An 11,235-nucleotide genomic window follows, 5' to 3' on the forward strand; every position below is an offset into this window, starting at 1 on the left:
CCTTCCATCTGCACTCGTTGGCACCTCAACTACACGCCCAAGAGGCCAATCGTTACGAGGCAGGTTCTGATCGGTAACCAGAACCAAGTCTCCCTCCTGGATCGATCGCTGGGTTGAGTTCCACTTCTGACGGCTCTGAAGAAGCGACAGATACTCACGGCGCCAGCGACTCCAGAATAGGTCGGCCAGATACTGTGCTTGCTTCCATCGACGTAAGTGGTACGCATCCGAAGAAGAGAACAAACCGGAGGGGAAGGTTTCCATCGAATTCAAAAGTAACAGATGATTAGGCGTCAGCGCGTCGTAATCGCTGGGGTCGTCACTTACTGCCGTTAGCGGTCTGTTATTGACAATGGCCTCCACCTCGCACATCAACGTAGAAAGGAGTTCGTCCGACAGCCTTACTGGTTGTTCGCTTAACAAGGATGACAAAACCTTTCTGACAATTCGGATCAGCCTCTCCCAAACTCCACCAAAATTGCTTGCGTATGGAGTATTAAATTTCCATGTTATGGAATGTCGTTTCATATATGCATCGATGTCGGAAACGTTCCAGGACTCGAGCAAGGTTCTCAATTCTCTGTAAGCGCCGACGAAGTTGGTGCCGTTGTCACTTGTCACCGAAGAGACGCTACCTCTCCTGCTCACAAATCGACGAAAAGCGTTCAAGAAGGAATCCGTGGTGAGTGCAGGGGCAACCTCTATATGCACCGCTCGCGAGCTCATGCACGTAAAAATGACCCCATATCGTTTCTCTGATTTCCTACCGTGTACGATGCTGAAGGGTCCAAAATAATCCACGCCCACGTGGGTGAAGGGGGGTACGTCACCTTCTACCCTCGATGACGGCAGGTCAGCCATCAGTTGCGTCATGGGTTTACCCTGGTATTTGCGGCAAATCATGCAATGGCTGAGAATCTTCCTTACCATAACAGACGCGCCAATAATCCAAAATTTTATCCTGAGCGCAGAAAGCACGGTCGACCTTCCCAGATGACCGCACGAACGGTGTGCTTCTTCAGCTATCAACGAACTGACACGCGAGGTTCCCGGCAGCAAAATCGGATGGCGCGCCGAGTATTTAGCCGTACTCAACGATAAGCGGCCACCAACACGGATCAAACCGCCGCCATCAATGAAAAGATTTAATTTTCTCAACTGCTTACATCTCACGTTTGCACTTCGTATTTCACCTTCAAGTTGCGGGTATGCCTCCCTTTGCACGTAGAATAATATTGCGTGTTCAGCAGCTCGCAACTCTTCTAAAGAAATTCCTTCGGAAACTGATTTACGTCCGCTCAAGTAACTTGCGTACCTCTTGAGCCAAGCGACCTTCACCTTTAATTTGAGCCAAGAGGACGACGATTGAAGCAAAATGTCCGTAGGACTTCCCGAAGATGTGTGGGCCTTTAAGATTTTTGCCTCGCTCTTGATCTCTGCGTCGTCAATATTGAGGTCCAGAACCTCCAAGGGAACCGGAAGCGCCTCTCTGAGAAATGTAGGACCACTGTTCCAAAGCTCACTGGTGGACAATTCACTTGCCGTACAACCTCGGCTAATAATATCGGCGGGGTTGTTTGTTGACGACACATGGTTCCAATCTGTCGGAGATGTATGGCACCTAATGAAAGAAATACGGTTGCTCACAAATCGATGGAACCGCTTGGTCTCGTTCTTGATGTAGCCGAGAACTGTCATCGAGTCTGACCAAAAATAACACCTTTCGAATGAAATTTGAGACTCCCTTTTCAGTACGCAAGCCATTTCTACTCCCAACTTGGCACTGCTGAGTTCGATCCTAGGTATGGTTCTTAGGGTATTCCTATTCAAGGGCGTTAAGCGTGACTTAGCAAACAAAGGTGGACTTACTTCCACTTCACGTGATGAAACGAATCTTGCGTAGGCAACGGCTCCATAGGCCATTTCACTTCCGTCACAAAATACATGAAGTTCGACTGATTCTGCCTCGCCTGGGGTGATCCTTGGGGTTCTAATACATCTCGGGATCTTGATCAAGTTCAATTCTTTGATGCCGTCTAACCACTTCACCCAAGCATTGAGCAAGATGGGAGGCAGCACGTCGTCCCAGGCCAACTTGAGGCGGCAACACTCCTGGAATATTTTCCTGCCTCTGACTATAGTGGGTGACGCAACGCCCAAGGGGTCGTATATTGATGCAACAATGCTCAAGACATCTCGACGAGTCGCCCCTCGGCCAAGCCGGTCGAAATTGTACATTAAAACGTCTCCCTGGGTGTTCCAGGCGAGACCCAAAGTCTTGCTATTAGCAGCAACTATGGGGCACATAATCAAATTATTAACCTTACCGGCCCCACCGACGTAACTTGCCCTCGCGGAGATTGAGGAGCGGCCTCCTTGCTTACATGCATTTGGCTCTGGAGGACCATCAGACCCTGCCTCGCATCCACGTTTCTGTTCCATCAGAGATTGCTTCGCCGCAATTCGAGGCGTCGAGTCGTGCATAATCGTAGGGTGTCTTCCGCCACATGTAGCGCAAGTTTTTCGCTTCTTGCAAAACCTCGACTTGTGGCCTTGGCATAGGCATCCAAAACATAGGCCACGCTTCTTGATAAAATCAGACTTCTCCTGAAAAGATCTTGCCTTAAAGTTCGTGCACTGTTCCAGGGAATGGCTACTGCCGCCGCAGCATTCACATACGACCGAGGGTTTTTTGTCTTCGAGAGTTGTTGCGAGGATTCTAGATTTGTTTTCTTTATCCTTGCGCGGCGGTATAGTCCAGGAAAAATAAGGTTTGACCCGGAACAAATTGCAAAAGAAATGATTTTTTCACCAATGCTCCAGAAGGGTAATAGAAACAACATACTAAAAATCCTCGAAAATGCAAGTAGTGGAAGGGTGTCAAATTTAAGATTTAAAAAATGGCCGCCGAATGGCAATATAAGCCCAATAACGCATTTTTTAAATATATGGCCGACAGTTATTTTAGTGACTGTATGTATGTTTTCATGTTGGGGGTATTCACTAATAATAACTAAAATTCATCCAAGGTGGTAGCAATCTATAGTATTTGCAAAAACAGCCACCCATAAAGTGAAAAATTTTGATTATATAGGCATGTGAAATAATTCCTATGATAAATACAGGCATGCACCCGGAGTGTGTGTGTGTGTGTGTGATGTAGGGTGAGTGTGTGTCTATATCATAAATGGTGTGTTAATTGTAGTAAGAGGGCAGCATTGTCTAGACCCTCTGGTGTAAGTTTTTAGAACATGACAAAAATCAAAAGGAACCCTTTCCAAATAAGGCAAGCTTTCGACATCATCGTAAGTAGGAATATCCTCCTTCGAAAACGGCCAGTTAGCTGAAGGCTTCGTAAATAAAATTGGTATCAACGTAGACTTGCTACCATCGAGCGGACAAATCTCCAGATCAGTCAAAATGGAGGTCGGGACTTCTTTCCTTACGTTTTCCATTGTAGTTAGAAAAACTCTAGTAGGACGAGTATGGGCACCTAGTTGCTCAATTAAATCCTCCCTTATCCAACTATCGGAGGAATGGCTGTCTAGAGCTACATTAATGGTAACAAATGGACCATTTTTAATCCTAATTTTAGCAGCAACTATGGGGCACATAATCAAATTATTAACCTTACCGGCCCCACCGACGTAACTTGCCCTCGCGGAGATTGAGGAGCGGCCTCCTTGCTTGCATGCATTTGGCTCTGGAGGACCATCAGACCCTACCTCGCATCCACGTCTCTGTTCCATCAGAGATTGCTTAGCGGCAATGCGAGGCGTTGAGTCGTGCATAATCGTAGGATGTCTTCCGCCACATGTAGCGCAAGTTTCTCGCTTCTTGCAAAACTTCGACTTGTGGCCTTGGCAAAGGCATCCAAAACACAGGCCACGCTTCTTGATAAAGTCAGACTTCTCCTGAAAAGATCTTGCCTTGAAGTCCGTGCACTGTTCCAGGGAATGGCTACTGCCGCCGCAGCATTCACATACGATCGAGGGTTTTTTGTCTTCGAGAGTTGTAGCGAGGATTCTAGATTTGTTTTCCTTATCCTTACGTGGCGGTAGGGGATCGGCAATCTGCCCAAACATAGGCTGCTTTAGGAGGGCAACCTCTTCACGTATGAAAGTCACCAAATCTCCAAAATCTACGTTCAGAGCGGCCTTTTGTTTCTGGTAAGTTCTACGACGCCATTGTTCTCTCGTCTTATACGGCAACTTCTGCACAATATTCATTAGTTCCCTTGGGCTGTGTAAGGGATTACACGGAGAAGTCGATTCCAAATAATTGAGGCACCGAAGTAAATAGATTGAGAGGTCCTGTAGACCATCGACATCTTCGTTCTTTATCGGCGGCCATCTATTCAAGCGGTCCAGATATGCATGCGTGACCTTAAATTCGGTTCCGAATTCTTCGCTAAGCAAGGCTTTGGCTTGGCGGTACGCGGTCTCTGGATCATAGTTGACGCAGCTTTTGACCAACTTTCGAGCTTTACCCGAAGTGTACTGTTCAAGGTACGATAGTCTGTCGGAAGGATCAGAACATCTTGTTTCTATCATCTTCTCAAAATTACGCATGAAGATGTAGAATTCTGTAACGTCGGAACCGTCAAACGTCTGCAAATCTCGCTTCGGCAGAAGATTTTGTTGCTGATTTACGACCAAATTACTGGAAATCTCATTCTGCCTTGACAGAACCTGAAGAATCGAGGGAGTGTGCTCGTTGCAGAAGCCGTCTTCCAGAACACGCGGCATCACGACTGGAGCACATCTAGCCACATCATCCAGCGCCTGAACAGACTGACAGGAACCGATGGAAGAACCTTTGTCGATTTTGTCGAGTTCAGCCTCCAAAATTTCATTCTCAAACTCAGCGCGCTCGACCTCGGCTCTTCTTTTCAAGTCTACTAGCCTTGCCAGGTTCTTCTCGTACTCGCGTTTCAATGCTAATTCTTCGCATTCCAGGCTTTTAGCCTTTTCAAGAAGTGCTTTTTCCGCAGTGATCTTGGCCTTCCGCTCTGCCAGACGAATGCGAGCCGATGATGTACTGGATGCTGCGGAACGGTGGGAGCGTACGGAGCGTGAGGGTTCGGATGTCTGTTTACCTGCGACATCTTTCACTCTACGAATGGCAATCCAATCTTCTATTCGCTTACGGAACACGTCGATAGCTTCTTTATGAGGGGCAACCCATTTACCCAGCTCATCGGTGTTACAAGACTCCAAAACGTTCTCAACCTTTACTAAATACTCAGTATAGAGCTTACGAATAGGCTCCACATCTTCGGGATGATTATGAAGCAGTTCTTCTATTTCGTTCTTCTTTCTAGTCACTGCCCCAAGCTTTGATGACGGCAAGGTGACGTCACCACATGGCGGAGTCCGATGCATGGCCATAACTTCGTCTAGAATTTTAGTGTTGGCTCAGCGTGCATAGCTTGCATCAAACGAAGTTTAAGCTATGTTTGAAACTGTTACGTATATTCGTTTGGCGAAGGATTTGAATACACGATTTTTCGTTCAGTTGTCTTTATAAATCGGTTTCTGTAAACAAACAATATACAAAGGTAAAAATGGTTACATAAAATTAGTATTGCACATAAAGTATGATCAAGAAGTAAAATAATTTATTTCGAACATATAACACGATAAAAGTCAAATGTTCACGTTACACGGATATTCAGAATTTAAACACACGTACCAAACATTTCCTTCTTTACACTCGTGAGCCAACACCGCAACTGACGCTATAGATGCTTTTAAAATCGAACTAAAGTAAAATGTCGGTGACACGCATGCATCAGGCGTACGAAATATACAATAGAAGCGCATTTGAGAACCAGGAATTCAACACCTACAAACATACAATGAATGATCCAATTCAATATATGGCATAAGTCTCTAATATAAGGTCACAATATGTAGAGCATAAGTGAATCTGTTCCTATATTCCACCCTCCTCAAGTTCAAGTAGGCAGTGGCAGATAAAGTAGAGAGTAAACTTTTGTTTAAAATTCAATTCTGGTTCAGAGAAAGCATCTTACATATGCTCATCACGCATCAGTGGTATGTTGTGACAGTTATTTCTGAAACCAAGCTATTACTTACATTTTTAATTTCTACTGTCTATATGACTTTTTTGTCACTGCACTAATGCACTTGAATTAATGAATGACATCCTATATGGACATCCTAATGACACTATATTTAATAAATATTTCAATTGTATTCATTATTTTTTGCTTGATTGATAGAGCAAATATTATTCACTTTTGCATGATAACACCAAATTCATGTGTTCAATAAAGTTACTTAGATATATTGTTATTAATCATGGAGTCATGGGTTGTCGGCATCTTGATGCGATTGATGAATTTACTGAAATATCATATATAGATAAAAAGAAAACAAGTATACGATATTATAGAAGTACATGGGTTTTAGCTAAGTTAACTGTGTTAAATATGCTGTTACATGGAAAAATTGTTTCTACTTTAATTAAATTAACTGAGTTTTTTATTATTATTGATTTTCATGACACCATATAAAAAAATTTAATTTATAATTTAGAGCATTTGTTTTTTGATTACTCAAGCATAACATGATAACAGAAATCCAGTCTCTTGACAATAATAAAATTAGAAGTGATCAATATTTATTATTATTGATAATATGAATATTATTGAATGGTATTTTCAAGTTGTATTAAAATTAAGAATGGGACAGGAATCATACAATGAACTGTCTACTAGGCAGAAACAACATAGAATTGTTGAAGCTGATGATAAGAAAAATAAAGAGTTGACAGCTATATAGTTGACCCAACAAAATTTTTATTTATAATTAGAATCAGAGTTGGTGATTTTTTTTATTTTTTTAGATTATTTGCCTTTTATGAAATGTTATTTTTTATGTTGCAATTAGCCTACTAACAATAACAGTATATGGATGGTTAAAAAGGGCAGTTATTGCCTTCAAGAATGGCCAAGGTGGTGTTTATCTGAGCAGAAAGCGCATGTTAGGAAACGATGGAAACCCTTCCCAGTGAAATGCACTGTGACCACCTCAAGTAAGTCATATATATATAAACATCCAATCAAATATCTACAGTTTAATTTGTTCCCTGATCTGCATATATAAATGATATATTAGATTACAATTTGCACCTATCTGATTTGTATGCCATTTAATGCAATTTCGTCTATCACTAGTAAAATATTATATAACTCTGAAGCAAATGGCATACTATATGCCCAGAAATCGCCGTGCGCTTGCAGTGACCGAATGTCTTCCCGCTATTACGATTAGCTTATAGGCTGCCACGCAAGGCCAACCTGTGCACTGTGCAGGTGATGGATTTTGTGTGAAATTGTTTATTTATATTTCAGATAACTATTCAAGAGCTGTGCACCACATGTTACACGGCGATGCGTAATCAGCAGGTTCAGAAAATGAAGCCCGTAGCCCCAACCCTGATTACATGCAAAACAAACGGAAGTAGTCACCGTGGAGCAGTGTATCACCAGCTGTTTGAACATCATCGGGTTGCCCCCATCGAGCAAACCTCCTAATTCTTTCAGGTCTTTCTGTTGCATCTTCAGGTGCATTTGAAATGGATATTTTTAATGTACAAATTAAATATTTTGCTAGTATTGATAATATATTGGCATATATTTGTTAGGATACATAATGTTGTCATGAAAATATATTATATTGCATTACATTATATTATATTTTATGTTATTTTAAACAATAATATTATTTTATAATAAATCATATTCTGTTGAATTACATTATATTGAATCTTTCAAATTTATGTAACTATCATTTCCATGGATCAACAATTTGTATTGTCTGAAATGAAAATATGAGTGATAACATTTGTAATTGAATTTACTGCAATTCATTTGCTATTTTTTGTAGCATGTTACATTTTCTCCAGTTATGCAGTAATCCTAATGTACAGCGTTTTGATCAATTTATATTTGTGCTATTTCTCGATAAATTTTTCAATTTTATTTTATAATTGTTTCTGAAACTTTGAGTCAATCTCGCAAGTGCAGTCGTTCGCCCATGTAACGATTAATATTGATCCCCCTGTATCAGATGCAATTTGAAATATGGCTGAATTAGTAGTAATATGGTCCTCACGATACGCTTGTAACATTTTTCAAAATCTTTTTTAGCAGGAACCGGCTCGTGTAATATTNCAGTGTTTGCCGAGACTCAATGTTTCCTGAGACTCAATGTTTGCTAAGGTTCCATGTTATGATTCGATGTGATCGAGAACAAAAAAAATGCAACTTATTTACATTCTGCGATTTGTAGCATTTATTGTATAAATGTTTATATTGTGCAGGAGCAACTGGCTGGTCGGGGCAGCGCAGAAGTAGGAAGGACGCAACTAGGCCAACCACAAATCGCGTAACTCCTACCAACCCCTCAATTCCAAGTCGTGCAACAAGATCTGCGGTTGGCATCTCTTTCCCAAATCGTCAAGCACGTGAGCCTGCAGTTGCTCCAGCCCGTATTCAAGTCGCTGCTTTGGATGCGCTCACTGCTGGTCCTTCGCATTCAGCAAGTTGGGCTGTGCTTGTGCACAATGTAGGTTTTGTACCAAGTGACGACAACCTACATGACAGAGGTCGAAAATTTTTTCACTTTCGAATGCGTACATTTTAAAGTGAATTTTATAGGTAAAAATTATTAATGTATTCTAATGAATTTGATTTGGGAGGATACCTAACAAGCTAGGTGCTGTTTTTACTGCTCAATGCGGAGATGCTCAGAAACCGAATACGAAGTATCGGCAGTATTAGGAATGGTATTTGCTTATTCAATTATAAGAAGTTAAGAAAAGAAATATGCTCTCATCAATGTAGGGTTGGTGGGGCTACATTAGTTTTAAAAAAGTTGCTACTAGCGTGTTCGAATGTATTGGACATCACATATTTTTTTGGATGCCACCACTTTCTGAATTTGTGTCTTCGGATTATACCTAGTCATTTCTAATCGATATACCGGTATTTACTCGCGTGGTAATTATACGGAGACATTTTTGGCATCAGCCAAATTTTAATTTTCTTTGTGTTAGGAAAGTCACCGTTATTAGAATTAATTTCTCTTATAGTGTGCGACGGCCGGTATGACATGTTTTTTTCATATGGTGCATCTACTTGTATACCAAAAGTACAGTCGCAATTCCGTACAGATTGTAGATTTTTTCGGGAGCTTATTCAATAAAGCATATTTTGGTTGACTTCTTCAATTCCTAAAATTACAATAATTGAATTTTTGATGACTTTCCTCAGGCTGAGGCTTCCCATCATGTTGATGCATAGACTGTTTTAACTGTGGGCTTGGAATTTTTTGAAAACATTTGTGCTAGATAATATACTGGTAATCATCGTACACTCGGTTAAGTTATGCTCACGGTAATACCTAGTCTAGATTACGAACTATCGTTTCTGTTATGAATGTCATATTTCTCCTATGCATATGTTGACTTTATACGGTATAACTTGAATGGAATACGAATTTCATTACATAGATGATGCATCTAAGTCTAGGCCATCTGAATATGAAGCCTTGATTAGTGCCTATCATCTACGACATGAACATTATAGTCCCTTCATGTTTATTCGTTAATCCAAATATTCATGCTCAGGAGAAATGTGACATTAATATGGCAGCCGATAGTTCATAATCAAGGCTAGGTGCTACCGGGGGCATTTTTAAAAATTTATTCCGAGAGGTGGCCATCGATGGCGCATCGATGCGCCACCGCCTCTAATGAGTAGTTATTGGTGGAACATGAGTTTTTAGGGTAGGGTGGCCATCGGCAGGTGATAGGTGGAACATAGGCCGGACACGCCATCGATGCCGCATCGATGCGCCATCGGTGCTCCACCTATAATTTCCACCTATAGCCACTGAAAATCATCGATGCGCCACCTTAAATTTTTATTTGGGATGGACCCTGAATGTTCTGCTTCATTGCACTTCGCGTTGCATTTTTCTTTGCAAATAATCCAGGCGGCGATCGCATTTTGGCGCGCATCTGTGGCCCGTAATTACGTTGACAGCAATTTTACTGATGGGGATAATAGACATGCTCGGGATAGGCTTGCCTTCAGGGTAATTTTATTACGGTATTTTCGGGACTTTTTTGCAAGTAACTGTTTCAGAGCATCAATTACAAATTATATGTGAAATTAGTATCAGTGAAGGAAAATTGGGGAAAATTTTTACTAGGTATAACGATAAGATTGGATCTATTTTTACATTCTGTTCCTTATATTTTACCCTTGAAAAAGTAGTTGTGCAGATAAAATCTATTTATAAAACTTTTTTCTCTCAGCCAACCGATCTGCTGAATTCAGGAGAACAATAACACATTTAGACGAAATATATTAAAGAAATTAGAGCACATCTTCAAGTTGTTTCACTATTACTTTCCTGCATTCATTTCTAACAATACGTCCCTCACCATTTCATTGACAAGGTGTCAGGAGTATTCATTCATTATAATCTATTGAATGTGACTCTATTTCAGATCTGTGAACCGATCGTTTCTGACCACAATAAATGTTTCTCCCTTATTTTAATTCGAAGAAATCTGCTCACAATTTTTGAAGACGCAGATAACTCCTGGTGTACAGGATAAGCTCAAGACCCGCAGCCTTCAACTCAAAATGATTCAAAATTAACGGCGATGCACGTGCGACGGGAGGTAAAATTTCATCACCAGCCGACATGGGAATCAAGTTTTAGTTTTTATGTTCTTTGATGAAGATTTGTTAGTTTGGAGGCATTGGAAGCTGCTGGTAATTCGGTTATCTTAACAAAAGAAACCACGACGCAGCCACAATTAGATTGGCGACGTCCAGAGGAACTCCACAGCTTTTCATTGGGATCTCTTCGGAGCCACGTGACTGCAGGAAAAATAATAGCTAGGATTTCCTTCCGATTTCAAAAGATAACCTAGCTTTGAAATTTGTTTAAAGGCCTCAAAATAAAATTGAATTTTTTTCCTCAGAGCAAAATTGCAAATAATATGGCTGGTTGGCTTGTTTTATTTTCTCCTTCAACTAGTATTTGAAAAATCAATGGCGATTATTGAAAATTAAATCGTTGGTTGTGAACAGCATCAGAACTTTTGATGAACAATTCGAATAATATGTATAATACATGATAATCGTTCTAAATAATGCATACATAACAACCTGAGTGACACACTTAA

General features: G+C 40.9%; 1 long non-coding RNA gene across 1 annotated transcript; it reads left to right on the forward strand.

Moving 5' to 3' along the window:
• The first annotated feature begins 6,939 nt into the window (after nucleotides 1-6,939).
• On the forward strand, nucleotides 6,940-9,416 carry LOC108680111. Its single transcript, XR_001931410.2, has 3 exons — nucleotides 6,940-7,062; nucleotides 7,382-7,594; nucleotides 8,353-9,416. It is a non-coding gene; the product is annotated as an uncharacterized LOC108680111 (long non-coding RNA).
• The last annotated feature ends 1,819 nt before the right edge of the window (nucleotides 9,417-11,235 follow it).

The sequence above is a fragment of the Hyalella azteca genome, unplaced genomic scaffold (assembly GCF_000764305.2).
Source record: "Hyalella azteca isolate HAZT.00-mixed unplaced genomic scaffold, Hazt_2.0.2 contig17914, whole genome shotgun sequence".
NCBI classification, from domain to species: domain Eukaryota; kingdom Metazoa; phylum Arthropoda; class Malacostraca; order Amphipoda; family Hyalellidae; genus Hyalella; species Hyalella azteca.